Source organism: Aegilops tauschii, chromosome 4, assembly GCF_002575655.3.
Source record: "Aegilops tauschii subsp. strangulata cultivar AL8/78 chromosome 4, Aet v6.0, whole genome shotgun sequence".
In the NCBI taxonomy this organism is placed as follows: Eukaryota; Viridiplantae; Streptophyta; class Magnoliopsida; order Poales; family Poaceae; genus Aegilops; species Aegilops tauschii.
The window spans coordinates 28,610,457-28,621,468 of record NC_053038.3 but is presented as its reverse complement, the minus strand read 5'-3'; the positions used below and the strand labels follow the sequence as shown (position 1 = coordinate 28,621,468).

General features: G+C 47.0%; 1 long non-coding RNA gene across 34 annotated transcripts; it reads right to left on the bottom strand.

The window, feature by feature from the left end:
• Positions 1-511: 511 nt before the first annotated feature.
• Positions 512-10,575, bottom strand: LOC109752769 (uncharacterized). Of its 34 annotated transcripts, none has more exons than XR_012181260.1 (17): positions 10,104-10,514; positions 9,445-9,710; positions 8,878-9,048; positions 8,657-8,767; positions 8,344-8,438; positions 7,942-8,000; positions 7,638-7,779; positions 6,920-7,140; positions 6,676-6,819; positions 5,665-5,858; positions 4,693-4,737; positions 4,351-4,476; positions 3,427-3,480; positions 2,570-2,964; positions 2,114-2,188; positions 1,839-2,023; positions 512-969 (listed from the first exon to the last, which is right to left on the bottom strand). It is a non-coding gene; the product is annotated as an uncharacterized lncRNA (long non-coding RNA). The 34 variants fall into 34 exon arrangements; XR_012181264.1 differs by having other exon boundaries at positions 5,665-5,831; XR_012181263.1 differs by having other exon boundaries at positions 2,114-2,185; positions 5,665-5,831.
• Between the last annotated feature and the right edge of the window lie 437 nt (positions 10,576-11,012).

Here is an 11,012-nt window from a genome sequence, read left to right as displayed (position 1 = left end):
CTAGCAAAGTTCCTGTTGACAGTTTCAATGGTCATAAAATTATTTCTTGTCTTCCTCTCTATTTTGTCGCAGGGTCTTAATATCTACTGCAAGGACTCGAGCTCCAGATTGTGTGTCATGGGTTTCATCTGGATCTCCCATCTGTGTTGGCCAGTTGTAACAACACCAGAAGGTACTAGGTGGGAGAGGAGGGATTTTACACTGGTTTCCCGGCAACCAAATCTCGCCTACCAGTTCTGCCGCCGCCAGCCGACACCAACACCGCTTGCCGCCGGAGAGTAGCACTGGAAGGTTGTGTTGGGTGGGATTTTCAGAAACTGCCGCCACAACCTTTCCTGCTATCGGGCGTCTCACCGCCGTCATCCACCCCCCTGCGTCTCGCCACTGCCGTCAGCCAGAATCCAAATCCGATCTAGAGCTCCAATTCGCCACCGCCAAGGACTAGAACCTCACTCTGATTACCCATTGACAGGATCTAACTAAGGTTGTCACCAGGATTCAGGCGAACAGATGAAAAACACTCAACTTCATGTAGGAAATGGGGATCGATTTAAGCTAGATCTGGAAGTAGCGAGCTAGGGTTCACCAGCCGAACGGCTTAAGGGGCAAAGCCCAGATACATCTAGAATGCCCTCTCCACAAGCCAGAGAAACGTTAAAAAGAGGTTCAGCTAGGGAAAAGTAAGATAGCGACATGTTCAGCAAGGTACAGTGCTTGGTAAATTCACTAGCGTTACATCCACGTGAGCCATTCATCCGGAGATCTGTGGGCTGGGGATGGGGAACTTGAGTGCGAAGCGGTACGCCACTCCAGCTTCCGTTAGATTGCAGATCGACGGCTGATAGGCACTAGGACAAACGAATCAGTACTGTGATCAATCTTGCTGTTGTCGATGCTGCTACAGTCCTGACACACGTCTGCTCCTCCTTTAGAAAGAAGAAACCAACAGTTTTGCCATCTCACACTCCCCTGAAGTAGAGATGGAAAGCTCAACATCAGGACAGAAGTACACAAAACATAACCATGTATTCAGGCTAAGCAAATCTTGACAGCAAAACAACGACGATTTCAACTCAATAACTTGGTGAGATAAAAAATATGGCATCATAATAATTTCAGTTGTAGCTGTCCAAATCAAGCAAGCAATAACAGGAAGCATTCACAATCAGTTGGCCCCTAGTAAACAACTAGCAACATTGCTAATGTCACTGCCTTTACATTCAGCAATAAGCAATCCATGCACACAGGCTACAGCTTACATGCTTCGATCTAGTGTTCTTACATGCTCACAGGCCTTTACATTCAACAATAAGGCTCAGAAACGAAAATGAGCATCTGTATTTGGAACTCGCAATGCTTCGTCTAGTCACATTGTAATATAAACCAATCAGGATTAAATCATTCTACAGGGAGAAATTGCCATAACCAGTTTGTTAGCTGTCAAATTGCACCAACATACTAGTGTCATGACCAGATCCTAACCATACAACCACCACTGAACCACAAACGGTATGCTAGCGGCTCGATAAGATCTTATCAAAATAAACTAAAAGTTGACTATGTACCGGAATCAGGAGCATGTGTATAAACTCTAAGAGGACAACAACAGGATCATGTATTTATTTTTAGACATTAGAGCCAAATAGAACTAGCACCAGATCAACTACACCACCAAAAGCACATTCCAGTAACAGAAAAGCAGCACAATTTCCTAAAAGTTCAACGTCTCGATGGCAACGACTTCAAGGCCAAAACAGCAAACAATGGCACTATAGACATGGCCGAATCAGCATGCAACGGCTCGAAGGCCAGAGATCGAAGTGAGCACGAGGAATCACCTGAGAGAATTGTGGCCCACACCGAGATAGCACCGCCACTGCGGTTGCGGCGCGGTGAACTCGAGTCGGAGAGGAAGTAGATGAGGTAGTCTAGGCCAAGTGCCACCTTGCCCTATAACCGCGCGCGAGGGGCAGGAGGCCGTGGCCAGCACCGCCGTAGCCTGGACATGCAATCGCACTCCTTCCTACACAAATAGGGCACACAATTGAAGAACGGGTATGATTCTAACTGAGCTCTGCCAAAAAAAAAACAAGGTTTTAAGACCCAGCCTCACCTTTCTGTCATGGTAACACACGGCCAATCCCAAAATCCTTGCACTGGCTCAGTTTCTTTGTCATTGTAATGCCTACTTTAAACACAAACCACCAATTTCAGGCATAAGTAAATGCTTGGTTCCATACAAAGAGAAGATAAATCTCAAATTTACACAGGATTGAAAGGTGATTCTATTGATTAACCCCTTAACAGGGCACTTGAATCAAGGCATATAACTACACCAATTGCATGGTAATCAACTGAAATGCCAGATCAATACTATCTTATCTAAACATGAGTATAAGCTCTAAGAAGACAGCAAGATTATCACGTTTTTCTTGTTTGACATTTGAGCTAATTGAAACTAACCAAAACATCAAAGAGCAGTAGCCAATTGTTCTAAACTAACTAACCAAACAGTAACCGAAATAGGGTTCATGACCAGTAGAACAATTAGAGCAAATAGAACTAGTACCAGATCAACTACACCAGCAACGGCACATTCGAGTACCGAAAAAGCACCACAAATTCCAAAAAAGTTCAACGGCTCAACACAAGGCATCGACTCGATGCCCGGAGCAGCAAACCACGGCTCAATGGCCGTGTGGTACAACAGAGCACATAGAAGAGAAAGAAGGGAACCGAGGAGCCCTGAGGGAGTTGTAGCCGAGGATGAACGTCACCACCACCCCGGCAGCAGCAGGTCAAAGAGATGGCCAGCAGAAGAAGCTCAAGGACGCGGCCAGCAGCAGGAGCAGCTCCGGGATATGCGGAGGGGCGCCATCCGAGCCCACTGCCTGTCTACAACAGCGCCGTCGGCATGGGAGACCAGTGGTGGTGGGCTCCAAGCGCACATCATTGACCTATAGACTACACACAAACAGATCAGGTTAAGATGTCAGAGCATGCAAGAATTCCCATGACAGCTAACTAGCTAGTGAAACCCATCCTCCATGGCAGCGAGTCTATAGCATATAGTAGAAGAAGTTGGCATGTCAGAAAAGAAAGGAGGATAATATGCAACCAAAAAATGCACTACACCAATGGCGTGCGCCATGGTCACTATGCACAGCAATTGTAGCTCACAACAATACCATTAAACTTGCACGGGGTAGCACTCGACGGTTACATGACAGATCAAGCACACAAACAGAAAGTGGTCTAGGCAAATTCTGGACAAGTGGTCATCAGCTATCCAAACTTGCCGCGAGACACACAGCAGATATTTGTAGCAAGATTTGACTAAGCTTTTTTGTGTGTGTTTGGCAAGAAGCAGCAGAGCAACCATACAAAGATAGCAAGCGTGCAGGGAGGGTTGGATAGCAGGCATACCGTCGATCGACGCCGTAGCTGGTGGCCATCAGCAAGCAGCCAGGAGATGCCTCCCTGGCAAATCGGATATGTAAGTGCAAAGAAGACAGGACTAAAGTGGATAGCAAAGGATTTCCACGATTCAGCTAGCCACATGGGAGCAGATGCGGCAACACAAGGAAAACGGTTTCTGTAGAGTAGGCAAATTGCAAGTGTATCAACGAATCATCATACTAGTAAATTAGGCTAGAGAAAACGAGAACCATTTGGCAGTGGTAGCTACCCAGTCCTAAACATGCATGGCAATATGTACTCAAAACACCATCAGACAATCCCTGGTCATAAACATCACACGAGAATAAGCTAGAACAAACAGGACTTCTCGGTGCCATGGTTTCCATCTTCCATACATGCATTATTTCTCCACTGCTAACACATTCAACAGGACGAAGGAAACAAAATTTACCAAATATACATGGAGGAACACTTCCTATTTAATTTCTCTGAAATATACAAGTTTCAACACTTTGTATGCACTAGTCAATGTGTACGTGCAATGCACGTTAATTTGGAAGTATATTAAGTGCATGCGGATATTAAGTAGGATATTATTTGCGTGTTATTATGTGATTAGCACTATATTTGGCATGAAATTAACTGCACGCTGAACATGTTGAGCGCTCGACATTGAAGCAGTCTAGGTCGTTGGATTAACATGATTTGATGGCCGAGATTAATTGGATCTGCCCCTTTGGGTCTTTTTATATTGGTATAGATAAGCAGCAAACAAATAAAAAAATGAGCACATCCATTTCCTATAGATCCATTGCCTATGCACACAACAGATTTGCAACCATACATGCATGCTTTCCACTGCGTGCACATTCAACAGGAATAAAGGAGCAAAAATAAGAAGAAGAAAATACATGGGAGGGGAAAAGAGACCTCGCCGGCAGCGCAGGTAGGAGTGGTGGCTGGCAGCAGCTCCGGGTGGACGCCAGCAGCAGCTCTAGTGCCCGCATGAGCAGCTGCTCCGTTCAAGGGGAGAGAAGTAGAGCGACAAATAATGACCTGCAAACCACAAAAAATTCACAATATATCTGAGTATTATTGTCCAAGTGTCATGAGCAAACTGAAATGCGAAAGAGCTCACTTAACAAACAAAAAAACATCATACACGCCAAAATACATAGTATCCATGCATATTTATATTAATGATTGCAAAAGGATTCTTAACAAATATTGGAAGTTGAACATGATCAACAAGACGACAACTGCAAGAATTACCTTCCTAAAAGTCAGCTGGTTGTGCTCATCCTCCAGCATCTTCTTCTGCGGTAAAACGGAGGAGGGTAATGATCAGCATTTGCAAACAAGTTCTTGCAGACAGAGAACAATGACCAATCCAGAGCCATACATTCCTCCATTGATGTGTCTACAAGAACAGAAACTTGCCCGGCCAACAAACAGGACAATTCTTATCAGAATGAAGTGCAAGGAATAGCATTAACTGAACTATGTTACTTCGGTTGCTACATTAATAATGAGACTCCCAAGTAGTCCTGGCCATCTCAGGCCCGGCCCTGTCGGCCCACCCAGGCCCGGCCCTAAAATCCAGGGCCTAGGCCCGATGGGCTTGCCCGTGGGCCGGGCTTGGGCCTGAGTTTTGAGCCCATCAGCAGGGCCTGGACGGGCTTGGGCTTGGCATATTGGCATTTTAAGGAAGAGGCCCGGCCCACGGCCCTAAGCCCTAAGGGCTTTTCAGGGCTTTTTACCAGATGGGCCGGGCTTGGGCTTGAAAAGTAGGCCCGCTGAAAGGGCCTGGGAGGGCCTGGGCCTCAAATTTCTGCCATGGGCTTTTTTAGGCCCGGCCCAAGCCCGGCCCGGCCCGGCCCATGGCCAGATATACTCCCAAGAGACAACACAACAGCCACAGCCACATCCACACAAAATAGCACTGGTACAGCCAGAAGTCCACAACCACACAAAACTGCAGCTATCTATCTGGTAGTACTGCTACAATCACAATCACGCATGATACAGCATTTCTGCTCCACTTTATCTTACATGAAGATCTAAACACAAATTCTTCAAATATTATCTACAATACTTCTGTATGGTCTAGAATGGTTTTTGAATATTGAAATTGCAAAATCACAAATGATTTACTCTACATGAGGCATACATTCTAAGGTCAGATTGAAGAGAGAATATGCAAAGAACCATACCGAACCAGCATTTGGGATGGAGTGAGTATACCTAGTTGCCCTACTTGATGGTGAGCATGTACATCCTTGTGCTCGAGCAACGAGAAGGTGGCATCCTCTCCAGCGACATCAGAGAGAGATGAACAGGACATCAGTGAGAGAAGCCGGCAGCAGCAGCTCCGGGTGCTATCCGAGACCACAACCAGTGGTGGACTTGACCTGAAAACACATGGGCAGCGGATGAGGCTGCTTCATGGTAAATGGGATCAAGAATTAAGCTGTTAATCCATCCATCGTGGTAAATACAAGTGTTCACTCACCAAGTGCAAGTATTAAAAAAATGAACAGGACATGCTTTTGTTACTAGGACTTGGGTCATGTATGACTAGAAGAATCACTAGATATAGAATTGTAGCAATAAGCAAAACAATTAGCATGAATCCAATATCTGGAACAAAGCTACAACATAAACATGGTAAAAGCATTTTTATTAGAGAACGCAAAATAATCAATTCTTAAAGTAGCTCACGCCCTAAATATTTAGCATGACATCAAAAAAAATTGGCATGCAAAAAACATGTGTCGTCATCGTCAAGTCAAGAAACAAGAAATGAACATAAGTTATACATTTACAGCATCATGTAATTACTAAAATCCATCCTACGTGATAAATATAAGCATTTTCATTCACCAACTATAAATGTTGAAGAAATGAACAAGACATATATTTTGTTACCACTAGAAGAAACACTAGATTCAGAACTGCGGCAATAAGCAAAAAAATTGCACGTGACCCATATTAGGAACAGAGCTACAGTATGTTGTCTGAAGCATTTTCAAACATGGATAAATACGCAAATTTCTAAAGTAGCGTGCGTGTCCTAAAACCTTGGCACGATGACAAGATTTTTGTGTCATCAGGGGCGTGTAAACATGCCGTCATCGTAAACCATCAAGAAATGGCTAGCTAGCACAAGAGAGCGTGCCCACACAGCCATGGCACGAAGGCCATGGCCCAGAGGACCATAAAGTCGGCTCCAGGACACAAGAACCAAGCACATACTTTAGTAGCCGAACCAGGACACCAGCATGGCTGCGGTGTGGGCGGCCTAGCACTTGGGGACGCCATCGGCGTGGTGGACAGCACGGGCGGTTGCTGGGCTGGATCAAGCAGGACGCCTTGCCCTCCTCCTCGGTCAGTTGGCATCTGTCAAGAGAGTACATGTTGAGCATCAAGTTGATAGTGCTAGTTTTACAGGCGGCTCGGTGGTGGGCAACTTAAAAGAGGGAAGCGAAAAAGGAAGGACCTTTTTTTGTTGGCGTCGTGGTGGTCGGGATCTGACTGGACGCCCAGTTGCAGCTCCTCCTCGCCTTGTGCGTCATCGTTGACGTCCAGCTGCTGTGGATCCTTGGCCGTGCACGCAACCACAGGCAGGAGCAGACCAGGGAAATGAAATCAATCGGCATGATCTTCTGTCCTGCTGGCTTCCTTATGGCAAAGCATGCGAGGGTGTCTCCCTTGTTGTTCCTGGATTTGCAAAATGAACTCCGTTAGTGTCAGACAAAGCAGAAGTTAACAAAGCAGTAATGTGAAGAACTAGTCTATTGCTGCGATACCAGGAGCAGACGACACAAACAGGAGCATTATATTCATCGCATGATGGTACTACTTGTTGAAATATAACTCCAAACTAAGAAAATAACAGGATGAACCGCAACACCCAATGCTCTAGCTAGTGCTCTAGCTAGGCAGCTCCCGAGACACCCAATGCCTCATTCTAATGCAACTGCTAATAATCAGAATAGTTGGTGGATCAAACTAACAAAGTTCCATCTTAAAAATAGCTTGGAACAGGAAATCTGTGTGTGAAATATATCCACACAATGGCAATACATCGAGATGGAAGTGCCGCAAGCAAAGCAAAGCCATTAAAGGTTCGTTGTTTTCCTAGCAGCTACCAAAGAACAAGTCATTCGAGTCGAGCAAAACAAGTACTCCAGCAGGTTCCACACGAGCAAGACTACCTCATAGTCGATCCGGAGCGGGGCTTATGGATGTCGCCGACGACGTTCCTCCTTCTGGTTCCCCGGTTCAGCTCCTCCTCCGCCACCTCAGCTAGGGTTCGGGGAGGCAGTTCGGTGTCTTCATCTTAGTCCTCCAGAGATGCTGCAAAGTTGGAAAAAACACAAGGATGAGCACAACTCAGCTAGCCACATGGGAGCAACACAAGGAACGAGTTTATGTACAGTGGCTAATTTGCAAGTGGATCATCGGATCATAGTGGTGAACTAGGCAAAAGAGCACATGAGAAGAAGAAGAAAATAGGACCTTTTTTGGCTGGAAGGCACCATGGTGACTATGCACAGCAACTGTAGGTCACAACAGTCCTAGTATGCAAACATATGACAGATAGCGATGAGGATTTGATAGCAGCAAACAGATAAATGGTGGATTTTCGTACAACAATACAGGTGCAGTATTTGATAGCAGCAAACAGATAAATGGCGAATTTCCGTACAACAATACATGTACATTACTTGATAGCAGCAAAAGATATGAAGTTTGCCGTGTCTTATAGTTACTCGTATGGAATTGTGACAATTTATTTACTTTGATGAAAGTGTCATTAAACTCCTTTCACGGGATGGCACTAGATCACAGATCAAGCTCACAAACAAAAACCATCCATCATCGATACCAGCAGCAGGGAGGGTTGGATAGCAAGCATACCCACGCCGTAGCTGATGCCGTCCAGCGTGTCCGTCCGTCCCTAGCAGCAGGACGTGTGCATGTCATTGGCAAGCATCCATGAGACGCGTCTCTCCCTGGCAAATCGGACATGTAAGTGCAAAGCAGAGGAGTAAAGTGGATAGCAAAGAGGACAAGGATGGATTTACTCAACCGAGCTAGTGCTATTAGTAGCCACTAATAATGGTAGCAGGTGCGGCAACACAGTGAACGTTTTAGGTGATTTGGCAAGTGGGTCATCAAATCATAATAATGGACTAGGCCAGAGCACGTGAGTGGATGAAGAAAACATTACCTTTTGCAGGTGGTCGGGGTCGAGGATGTCTATCGAGCTCGAGATGGTCAATGTGGTCTCCCCCGTCCTCCACTTGGGCGTCCAAGTTGATCCAGCCAAACCAGATTGAGACTGCCATGGCAAATCAATGGCTCAATGGACGGAGCACAGAAAAATCATGGCTCGATGACGATGGTATAACATTGCACGCAGAGGAGAAAAGGGAAGAAGTAGAACGTCACCTTAGACTGGCAAAGATAGCTCGACCAAGGCGTATATATGATGATGGCATCTCCTTGTCCGCCGGGTTGCTTCCTTCCAAATGTGATGCATCAGGCTGCAGGCAGCTACCCTCCCCATCATCTAGTCCCCCTCTTCCTCGGTACCCTTGAACAGCAAGTGCACAATTGCAACTGCAAATACACAAATAACAGCAAGATAATTAAAAAAAAATGGCCACACATCTTGGAAAGTAGCATAATCAGAAATCATGCCCTGGAATTTCAAAATAGCAATACAAACATGGCTTGATGGTGTCACAGATGAGCGTGTCAACAAAAAAAAGATTTGTGCAGATTATCAACAAGGCAAAAACATGCTCTACAGGAGCTACAAAATTCTGGCAACAGAGATATTATATTTCAAGCCATGTCTTGGAGATGCTAAGTCCAGAGTCTAACATTGCATAAGCCATCAGATTAGAAATGGAGTTGCTTGACTCACATAAGGCATCACATTCAGCGATATGAAACACACAAGAAAGCTGAACCTATACAACCTCCTCTAGCATAGCAAGCCAAACAGCTTACACTAGCATAGAAGCTACTTTAACAGTCCCAGCATCACACGCCCAGGGCACCCTGCATAAACTAGCAGATAGCATGGCCGCAATATGAGTTCGAGCGCAACCAAAGAGAAAAAATGTGACCTGTCGGTTGTGCCGACGTCGACGATCTCTTGAAAGGAAGGCGGCATCAAGGTTTGCCTCCTTGTGGGGGGGGGGCGAGAAGCAACAAGACCTCCTGCACGCCATGGAGACGGCCCACCTGGGCTTCACATCCGACACGTGGAGAATCTGCATGCACGGCCACGTCCATGGCACTCATCAATATAATATACTACTCCCTCCGTCTCATAATGTAAGACGTTTTTTGACACTGTGTCAAAAAAACGTCGGGAGTAGTTTTTAATATACCGAAACATGAGGAATATAGCCTAGATTGAGAAGAAGAAAAAATCTGTAGGAAACGGAAACATGGCCGAGGACGACAAGTGTACAAACAGGAACCAGCTACCTAGCAGCTAGAAGCATCAGTGCCAAACCCTACACGATGACTACAACACATGGTCGTCGGTAGAAGCAAGCAAGCATGGCCTCCACGGGTGACACATTCGACATGATGAGAAGAAACAAAAATTTCAAGGAAGGCACGGAGGAGGAGGATGAGGAGGGGGAGAGGGGCCTCACTGGGCAGCTGCAGATTGGGGACGGAGTCGTCGCCGGCATCAGCGGGTCGGGGACGTGGACGGCAGAAGCGGGTCGGGGAGGTGGTCGCCGAGCAGCACCTCCTTGTCTGCAGCGGAGGAGGAGCTCCATCTGCAGCGCGCTGCTGCTTGGGCTGGTGCGTCGAGGCTGAGAGGGAGGCGGAGGAGGGGCTCGAGTCGAGACGGCGGCCGGCAGCACCTAGGGTTTGGCAGGGAATCGAGGGGCGGAGGGAAGAGAGTGGGTGGGGGCGCCGGTGGGCGTGTAGGGAGCTGGGTGGGTGGCCGTCGTCAAGGGCTGAGCGGCGAGGGCGGGTTGCCGGCGGCGGCGGCAGAAGAGGAAAGGGGATCGAGCTCTGCTATGCGCGAGCCCAACGCGACTGTGACTTGGGGAGGTGAGGTTTGGGATTCTGGGTCGGCCCGATGTGCACCGTGGACGGCCCGGATTGTGCCAGGCTGGCGATCCGTGGGTACAATGAGACGGCAATTAGAGCAACTCTAGCATACCCCGCAAAATCCCGACCCGCAAAACGCGTTTGCAGTTCGACGAAAATCTCGTTTGCGGGTCGAGAACGAGCGCGGCCGATCAAAAACCATAGATGAAACTGCATAATTTGAAAAAATAGATTCGCGGGAGAAATCACACCGTAGTAGTTCATCACATACTACATACTATCAAACACTAGTTCATACTACATACTAATCAGTACTATTACTAGAGGTGGTGGAGATCTCACGGCAGCAAGCTCGCGGCCATGGACGACGTCGTGGAGGAGCTCAATCCTCCTCGCCGGAGCTGCCGAGGTCGATGTACTTCTCCCTCTTCACCTCGCGGATGCGCCGCCACTCGTCGTCCTTCTCCTTGGCGGTGAGGTTGGCCGCGACCGCCTGCTAG